General features: G+C 40.2%; 1 pseudogene; it reads left to right on the forward strand.

Annotated features, from left to right (window-relative positions):
• The first annotated feature begins 671 nt into the window (after positions 1–671).
• LOC142656644 (protein spinster homolog 1-like) lies at positions 672–6481 on the forward strand (annotated as a pseudogene).
• Positions 6482–10712: the final 4231 nt, after the last annotated feature.

The raw sequence follows: 10712 nt of genomic DNA on the forward strand, positions 1-10712 counted from the left end.
GATTAGAACCACTGAAGTTCCCTACCTAGGACCTGATTGGAATGGGCGCCATGTAATACTAATGTATGGCCGCCCTCAGATAGACCTGAGACCTGGAGAGGCTGCATGCTGAAAAGGGGTTGTCTAGTTGGAACAAATCTTTTAAGGTCCCTGGTGTAAAGTGGGAGGGGGTGACTATAGAGGCCCCCAGGTGGTGGATGCCTTGGGTGTATATACTGTATAGGTATAAGTAACTGGACTAGAAGTAGAGATATTGTAGAATGACCAATGTGTAACAATATATAGTATTATATGTATAAAGATAGGACCCATGGCTCTGCACATACATATATATGGAGGAATGTGCTGTAACTTGTCAGTACATGCTGGGAGTTGTAGTTACATAGCAGCCTGACAGCCACAGGTTAGAAAGCACTGATACAGATAGAGGATGTTAAATAGTGAGACAGGTTATATAAGAGGGGCCATCACATTATTGTACAGTAGTCATATAACTGAGCCACCCATTGTTTATTAACACTTACATCACAGTGCCCTCAACTCCTATGTAACAAAGCGATGATGTCACAAAGGAATAGAATGGACGTGGCCTCAACTCCTATGTCACAAAGCGATGATGTCACAAAGGAATAGAATGGACGTGGCCTTGATTATCACCGTTCACATGATGAGAGCGCAGAGAGAGTAAGAAAAGAGAGAGAGATTGTGAGCGCCGCCTAGTGGAGAGAAAAATACTTGTGAGTACCCAGCTTATTCCATTTATTACATTTAACAAGGGTGATAAGACTTTTCCAGCAGATTATTATACACCTTACTCCCCAGCCGCACATCTAATTCTACAGCAGCTGATTGGCACAGATCACTGAGCTCTGCTGCATGGTCGTGGGCATCGTATACATGGAGGAACATATATCAATGGGACTCACCTGTATAACATATAGAAGTATCTTCTAAACAATAATTCCACAGTAAAGATCATTTAATTGGACACTAACGAAATCCGACAGGTTCCAGATTATCAGACATTCCGGATTATGAAACGGTCATAGTTAAATGGATTGTTTTATTAAGTTAACCCTTCTCTGAAGGCAGTAATCCGGCGATCACCTGATCACTAAAGATCTCACTCCTGGAACATATGGACTGTAGTGGTTTTGATGAGACAACCCCTTTATAATATTCAGGAAGACAGAGCAGTAAGATCCCAAATGTGCAGCTAATGTTCGTCTATGGGGTTATGTACGCTGCCGTGTATTTAGCTTGTGGTGTTTCTATGTACAATCCGTGTAAAACAAATCTCAGCATCATCCATCAGATGCCATAAGCCAGACCAGTTCTGCCCATAGATTCAAAGGAGACCTAAAAAATGGTGGTGATTTCTGAGTGAGCGCCATATTTTATACATGAAAGTGCTTGAACTGCTTTTTTCTATCAGACGACATAAATCAGAATCATCATAGAACCAGTGCAGCGAGCGATACCGAGATCAATTTGTCTGTTTTGCTCATCTGTATAGAACGCTGTATTAGTACATTATTATTATTATTATTATTATTATTATTATTATTATTATTATTTATTAATATTTGTCTGTGGTCCTGAGATTCTATATTATCTATTAGAATTTCTTGAATAATTAGATGTTAATTATAAGGGCGAATTCACACGCGGCAGATTTAGTGCAAAAATTTGTGCAACTTTTCCATTCATCAGACTGGGACTTGCAGAAATTATATGCTTGCTGATTAAGATGAATGGAACTTATTGCCAGTCACAGAAATCTATGCAATAAATCTGCCGCATGTGAATATACCCTAATAGTAATATAAAGTGATTAAATATTATGTCCCTTTTCTGTTTTTATTTCCAGAGTTTACAGTCTCAAAATCCGTGAACATGGCGTCTCGCCATGAGGACGTGGACGTGGAGAAAGGCCTTTTGGCTCCTCCATGTGAAATGGATGAAGACGATGGCGAAAGCCCCAGAGCAGAGGACGTGCATGACCGTACTGGAATCTCCTACACACGATCCATCGTTATTGTAGGGATTCTGTTCTATATAAATCTGCTATCCTACATGGATCGGCTCAGTGTCACTGGTAGGTGTGGGGTACTTCATTTTATTTCTGGGGTTTATCAGTACTGTAGCTGTGGAGGCACTTATAGCGAACCTCCAATTTCAGTAGAAAAACGGTTATAGTGCAGGAGTGCGCAGGAGTGTGCGCTATAATCGTTTTTCTAAATCACGATCGTGCAGTGAGGAGGAACGGGGGTCGGGATGCCCGTTCTATAGATAGGTGGGGGTCCCAGTGGTGGGGCCCCAGCGATCATACATTTATCACCTATCCTGTGGATAGGTGATAAATGTCAATAGTGGGAAAACCCCTTTAACTCCTATAAACTCAATGGACCTCATCATTACAGTCTATGGGGAGCACTGGCTTTGTGAATTGCAGAACTCAGGACCCCCAGTTCCCCTGATAGGTGAGGGTCCCAGAGAAGACGTTGTCACACATCCATACATCCTGTGGATGTGCCATAAACGTATATGATGGAAATACATGCATTGCTTCTAGTGACATCTCTCTTTTTATCTGACAGGGGCGCTGCCATATTTAGAAAAATCATTTCATCTGAAAGACAGTGGATCTGGTTTGCTGCAAGCAGGTAAATATTAATATAAAATCTTGTTTTGTAAGTCACCTGGAATCCCCCATTTTGGGAACTAAATCAATATTCTAGAGAAGGTGACGAATCTATTCACTGGAATCTCATGATCTGACTGACACAAGGTTGTGATGTCATCAGGTTCTAGTGAAGAAATAAGACAGTCGGTTGCACTACATAAGGCTGGGTACACACCTCGCGGTCAAAATGTGTTTTATTGCCATAAATTGCCACAAAACAGCACGATTTTGCAGTGTTTTTGCGACGTGACCGCGACATGAAAACCTAGGATAATGGTGTTCTGCTGTGACTGGGCTGACAAATCCATAATAAGGCCATAATAACATCCATCAGCAGCATTTACCTGCTTGTTGATGGGTTCCAGTGATAACACAAAATAAGACATTAAGATGTACTATATCGTTTTTACTATGTTCACAGAGTTACAAAAAGTTTTATCAAACTGCAAAAGTAATTGAAAGGTTAAGCTTTACATTAATGAATGAGAGTGGGAATTAAAAAAAAAGGGGGGAATGTGGTTAAAATGCAGGATTTAATAGTTTGTCCATATATAAATGTCTGTTGTATCTTCCTTTCACCTCTTCTCTCCCCCTTCCCTTTCAGTCTTCCTCTGCAGCTTTATGTTGGTGGCTCCAGTATTTGGATATTTGGGTGATCACTAGAATAGAAAATATCTGCTATGTGTTGGGATCACCCTCTGGTCAGCCTCCATCCTTGGCAGCTCATTTATTCCTGATAAGGTAACATCCTGAGTTTATTATTAAAGGGGTTTTCTGGTACATTCCCATTGATAACCTATCCTTCTTCCATGCTCAATCTGTGGGGCTCTGATCTCCGGGACCCCCAACAAGCGACCCATTGAAGTTTTGATTTATTTCCTTCATTGTCTATCCTAACAATAGGCCATCAATATTAAAGTCCCAATGGCAAAGCTTTACTAAAGATGTTATTATTTCTGATTTTTTTTCCTTTTCCCCAGTATTTCTGGATGTTCCTGCTCATGCGAGGACTGGTTGGGATCGGTGCGGCAAGTTACTCCACTATTGCCCCCTCCATCATCGCCGACCTATTTGTAGCAGACCAGCGAAGCCGCATGTTGTCCATCTTTTGGACTGCTATCCCCGTAGGCTGGTGAGTGTCCTGTGTAAACACATTATTTTACAATTATTAACTGGATACAAAAAGTGTCTAATATATATAATGAGTGTAGAAGTTTATACTGTTTATATCTATGTCTATAGTTATATTTGTGCAGAGATTATGCCCTTTCTTAACTATAAATCTTCTTCATTTTTGCCTATTAAGTGGCCTTGGATACATCATGGGGGCCAAAGTGACAAGCGCTCTTGGTGGTGACTGGCACTGGGCACTGCGGGTAAGTGAGAGGATTGCAGGATTCCTGCAGGCAAACTATTATTTCATTTTTTGTCTTATTATTGGAATTGCTCCCATTATCTTCTGGAACCATAAACAATAAGTAGGGACTTGGGAAAGTTCCAGCTCTATGAGTATCAGTCCGGAGGCTGTAGACCGTCATTTATGGACACTGACATGTGTTGTTTTTTGTTATTAGTCATTTCTAGGTTTTGCCCCTTTATCTGGTTTCAGTCACTTCATATTTGTAATACTTCTATATATATAATATACATTGTCTCCTCCTTCTTCTGGACAGATCATTCCAGGTCTGGGGATTATAGCCGTCCTGCTTCTTATCTTCTTTATGAAGGAACCATCCAGAGGAGCCGCAGAACAAAAAAGCTATAAACACCCAAACAACAATTCTTGGATGACCGACGTGAAAGCTCTGCTGAAAAAGTGAGTGTTTTCCGTGTAGTGATGGTTGTCGCTGGCTTTACCCCGTGTCTCTTGTGTCACTCACATTTCTCTCTCTCTCTGTAGCCCGAGCTTTATGCTCTCCATGCTGGGATTCACAACTGTGACATTTGTTTCCGGCTCCCTCTCCCACTGGGCTCTGTCCTTCTACAAGCGGGCCCGGGTCATCCTATACAGAAGTGATCCATGTCAGACTGCAATATGTCAATTTGATGACAGGTAAACGCTTATTTACTGTGTGTGCCAGGAGGTTGTGAGGGTTGCTATCTCCCATTATGTCCATACTCTTCCTTTCTCTACCTGAGTTTTGGGCACGGCTACGCGGTGAGTGGTCAGGGCTCCTGGCAGCCATCTATTTACAGGGTAGGTTCAGACATGGGGTGTTAAATGTGGATTTTACTTCGGATTTGCCTCAGATTTCACCCTTTGCATTGCTAAGGGTAAAATCCACTGTAAAAATGTGCGACATTTCCGCAACGTGTATTTACAGTGAATAAATTCTTGTGGATATTTATTTGCCAAACCGCACAAAAAAATCTTCAACAATTCTGTGATATAAAACCTCACCCTCATAGTGTATATAGACTGCTACGTGACAGTCTGCTCTATACTGACAAGATATTTGGGATAGGTCCATAGAGAGCCCTGTCAGCCTGAGAACAGAGTTTATGGATTTAATCTTTAGATACATGCAGATAGTTGGAGCAGTAGTCATACTCAGGTCCTTTAATCATCATTTAATTACAATTGTGGAGAATCCATTTGATGACCTCTATAATCTCTATCTTTGCAGTCTGATTTTTGGCATGATCACTGTGATCACCGGAATCGTGGGAGTTGGAGCTGGCGTGGAGATAAGCAAGAGGTTCAGGAAAATCAACCCGCGGGCAGACGCATTAGTCTGTGCGTGCGGAATGCTGGGTGGCGCCCCTTTCCTGCTCTTGGCTTTGTTATTGGCAAGTTTCAGCCTTGTGGCCTCCTATGTAAGTGGCTGATGAACAGCTTTCTGTCATTGATGTTTTTTCTTTTAATTATATTAAAAAGGTGAAGAAACAATATCCATACACATACCTGTAGATATACATACATATACACCTATACATACAATCATACTGTATATAGCTGTGGATACCATACACATACAGATATACAGCTTTACATACACATACTGAATCATTAGGCAGACATATATAAACATACAGTATACCTTTACATACATACATACAGTGTATACCTGTGGATATCATACACATACAGATATACTGCTATACATACACATAGACACACAGGTATTCATACACATATACATTATTATACAGTGTAAGGTCTATACGCAGGTTTAATACCCACCCTGTGCAGAAGAGTTCAGGATAAGAGGTAACTTATTGTACTGCCCCCTCCCCGTATTCCCCATTTAGTCTTTTCTGAATGTTTTGTCTCCCCTCAGATCTTCATCTCCATCGGGGCGTTATTGCTGGCACTGAATTTTGCCATTGTGGACGACATCCTGCTGGTAAGTGATCAGAAACCATGAGGATGTTTCTCTATTACAGCTAAAATGACATTTATTTCGCCTGTTGTCTATTTTCTGGCCTAGTTTATGAAATGCCACTGACTCTGCAATAACTGCCAGACAAGAGACGGAGGACACTACAAGTACAGACTGCGCTGTCTGCAGATATTGTAGTGCAGATATTCCGTCACTTTGTCTGGCTGCCATTGTTGAGTTAGGTTCAGTAACTTCCTTCTGCCTACTCAGAATGTCCTCTTGTTTTAGAGTGTGGTGACCCCCGGAAGACGATCCACAGCGGAGGCCCTACAAATAATTGTGTCCCACCTGCTGGGTGATGCATGGAGCCCCTCTCTGATCGGAGTGGTAAGTATTAGTTACATCATCGTCCTAAAGGGTATATAAACAAAATTCTTTACCGTCGGGGTCAGTCTTAGCCTGAATGACACCCTTTGTGAACAACTTACCACGCACATACATTTCACACAAAGGAGACAGCACTAATACAGTACACCCCCACCAAACAGACAGTAAAGATATAGCAACCATATAGTGCACACACAAGGCCCATACAGCACCCTCAGTGAGGAGCTGTCACTCACCACCACCTACAGTCTGCTGTCACCGGATTTCTGCATTAATATCCAGCATCCGCTGTCTGAGAAAATCTACACATATTCTGATATTTCCCATAATTCATCTTACATAACAATGTGTTATTTTCTTATCCTCAGCTATCTGACCTCATCCGCAGAGGAAAGCCAGAATCCGACCTGCTGATGTTTAACAGCCTGAAATATGCCCTCATGGTCTGCGTATTCGTGAGCGCTATCGGAGGAGGATTGTTCTTGGCAGCTGCCCTCTTTCTTGAGAAAGACCGAAAGAGGGCAGACATGGAGTCTGAAGGTATCTACCCTGTCTGTGTGTATGTCCACTGTCTACTCATGTGTCCTGCAGAATTAAAGTGCAGCTCAACCTTGGATTTACACTGGCTCTATGGTCAGAAAATGTTAAATAATCACAAATCCCTAATCCTATTCTAATGCGTTAACAAATACTTATTTTTTTAGTGCTGAAAATCATGGTTTATGGTAATCATTAGTGGGAGAAATTGTCTTTTCTGACAGACGGTAGAAAGATAGTGAATTTTATAGTCCTTCACCAAGATTATGATTTGATAGAGTGCTCCACAATTATCAAAGACAAAACCACTGGAGTAGAAGTGGAGTTTCTTAAAACATAACTTTTACTGTTGTTCCTTCTCAGAAATGTGTTGCACCATATTGACACATATATAATATATGTAGGAAGTAAATTTTTTCCTCCTTGTTATAAAACATTCAATAGCACAAATCAATGTATCATCCAAGCTTAGGAGATGTACAATTGAAAAAAACTCAGTCGTTTATACCTTAAACTTTCAAGGATGTCAAAATGTAAGCTCCATTTTTTTCTTTTATATCTTATTTATCCCAATAGTCATCTTGCAAATAATTATAGAGCCTCTCGGGTAATTACCCCCCTACCCGTTCTGTTGTCAGGTGCACTTGGTTGGACTCCTCAAAACAAGAGCCCTGGGAAACCTCTCTTCAATGTTAGAGATCAATATTTTCCTCCCGACGCGTTTCTTTATGGCCCGAATTCATCAGGGAAGATTGGCCATTCAGCCGTGTTAAGTCCACTAGAGCTATAACTGCCGTTCAATAACCCTGCAGTGGCAAGGAAAATTCATGGCCCATGTGTTGCCCTTGTTGGAGTGAACGCCTGTTCACGGTGTCTGACGACGCTATTGATGGTTTTGTAACAAGGAGGAAAAAATGTACTTCCTGCGTATATTATATATGTGTCAATATTGTGCAACTCATTTTTAAGAGGGAATAACAGCAAAAGTTATGTTTTAAGAAACTCCAGTTCTACTCCAGTGGTTTTTACTTTTCTGACAGATAAAAATATTTTCTATTGATCAGAAATGTATAGACATTCCTTCTTAGTGATAATTGTTATCGCTATGACCATAGCCTGTAATGGGTATTGCTAGAGAAGCAATCAGATTTAATTATAAAGATTGGGTATCAGATATGGTCTTGGCAACTGAAGTGCCTTTCTGCAAGGACTTCTAATATACCTCATTAGCAGTGAATGGGTTAAAGGGTAAGACTACTTTGCCGACATTTTACTTTCATTGCGTTGTTTGTATTTTATTAAATAAAATACATTTACAATTGGTTTTAATTAAAAAAAACATTTGGGACAGTTTGCCTTCTGCAGCTTATATGTTTTACAATACAAGCTGCTGGATGCCATTCAGTAATTATTCCGTCAAATGAGTTTACTGTCGGGTCAGTCTCACACCACTTTCTCTGCTCTCCTAACATTGATCTAAGCTGCCATCTTTACAATGAAAGAAAATAAAACTAAACTTAAATCAAATAAGATGTCAGCTTAGATTAGCGTTCAGGAGAGCAGAGAGATGGGCTGGAGACTGAATCAACAGTTAGCTCGTCTGACGGAATGAGCACTGATTGGCATAGAGCAGCTTGTTTTGTATTGTAAGACATAGAAGCTGCAAAACACAAACTAATTGTGAAAATGTTTTATGTAATAAAATACAAAGCAATAAAAATAGTCTGCAAAGATGTCCATAGCCTTTAAGATATTAAATCTGATCTCTGATTGGTTGCTATGGGCAATCAGGCCAGATTTTATTTTAGAACGTTTTGATGAATGAAGCCCATGGGAGACTTTGATAGTTCAGAATTTTCAACTACTCATTGACCATCTAGTGGTATGAAGTATGATAATATAAAATGAGAATTATCTAATAATGTATTCCTACAAAATCAGGCTTATATGTTTTTTTTATCTTAACAGGATGAAGTCTTGGACATTTTATATTGATTTGTCCATGGCTGCACTGGCTCTTGAGAGCAAAAGAACCCTGTCCTTACTCTACACACGAGGACAAATAGAAAGTGAACAAGTTTTGGAGCTCCTCAGACTTTCACCGTAATGAGCAGCAGGGCTCTGCTGCTCAAGACATAACTATAATGTTTCCGAAAAACCACTAAAAGTTTCAGTGCATGCAGAATCAAGAACACCATACAGAACATGTATTCTTGCAACAGGAAATCAATAGTTAGCAGTGGAAGTCATGAATGCAAAGCTGCCATGACCTACCCTGTTACTGAATCCAGTGGTTTAAACATTATAGATTCTACACCGATAATTGAGGGAACTGGACCTAGAGTGTCTGCAATTCCAAAGATTGCATTGAGGGAGAAAACAAGACCTACCTCACAGACTCATTCATATGGAATTTCCACTGAGCTCTTCCTCGGAAAAGCATCCCAAGGAATTTGCATGAATACCAGCAAACATAGGTCCACCTCAAAGGATTTTTTTTCTGTGCCTGTGTCTCGGCTGAGTCACAGTGCCAAATTGGACTGAACAAATCTTTGTACTACAGATCTGGATCCCCAGACTGTGTGTAAAAAATGACAAATGTTTCTGCCTGTGGCTCGGCTGAGTCACAGTGCCAACCCGGACATGATTAGTGCCACCTACCAACGATTTATGGCAACTAACAACATGACTCAACTGGAATACCTTTCATCCACATTGCACCAACAGAAGAGACTGCAGTTACAGACCATCTCTAGTTGAAACAAAGAACTTTAAGAATAGCATGTTTCTAACTGCTCCTGGTTACACCTTAAATTCGTTCATGTATACCAACCTTATGTGGAAAATGTAGTCATGTTATTTTAATAAAAACATCAAAACCTAAACAAAGGGTATTATTATATAAGTAACAAAATACTATAGAAAACTGTCTGTACTCTTAAACTTTCTGATATATCACATGTTCTGGATTAATAGAAAAATGTAGGGAAAAGCTACTGAAAGTCATGAAATCCAATCAGAGAAAGAGTCAGGATTGAAATCTAGGCAGCATCTACTTCTCCCTTAAATACGTAAGCCACATTGTTAATACAAAAAAATAAACATGGAACACAGAGCCGCCTGATCACTCATTCAAGATTAGGCGTACACTCGCTGCTTGTCTGGAAAACCTGTACGCTACCACTATGGAAAAACCAATATAACCAATGAACCTGTCTTACAGTCACAATATAGTGGTCAGATACCAGTTTTACATAGGAGATCTGCTGAGTATTATCTCACTGCAGACTATGAAAGTGAATACGGTACTAATCAGATTCAGAATAAATAATTTTTAAATCCAGTGAATCACAGTTGACATCTTCTCTAATTGAAGTCCTTCACTAAGTTCCTTTTCTTCTCCATCTGGCCCCAGACATCTTTGGCCACTATCTTATACAGTTTATCCTCAGCCTCTGTAGCAACACAAATTCTGACCACAGAGCAGACCCATAAATAAATCCAGACACCAAACTTATAAGAAAAATTCAGATACCACATCAGATGTCAAATTAATTTAGACTTCAGACAAGACAACAAAATTAATTTAGACCGTATAACCCCTACATTACTTCAGACCCCCAAGAATAATTCAGACTCCAGACCAAAGGCCAAAATAAATTTAGACCTCAGACCAGACTCCTATATTATGTCAGACTGCAGACCAGACTCCTACATTACAGCAGTAGTACAGCGATTACATAGCGTACAGCTGGGTCTGTCACATGACGAAGAGTGGT

Source organism: Rhinoderma darwinii, chromosome 6 (assembly GCF_050947455.1).
Source record: "Rhinoderma darwinii isolate aRhiDar2 chromosome 6, aRhiDar2.hap1, whole genome shotgun sequence".
In the NCBI taxonomy this organism is placed as follows: Eukaryota; Metazoa; Chordata; class Amphibia; order Anura; family Rhinodermatidae; genus Rhinoderma; species Rhinoderma darwinii.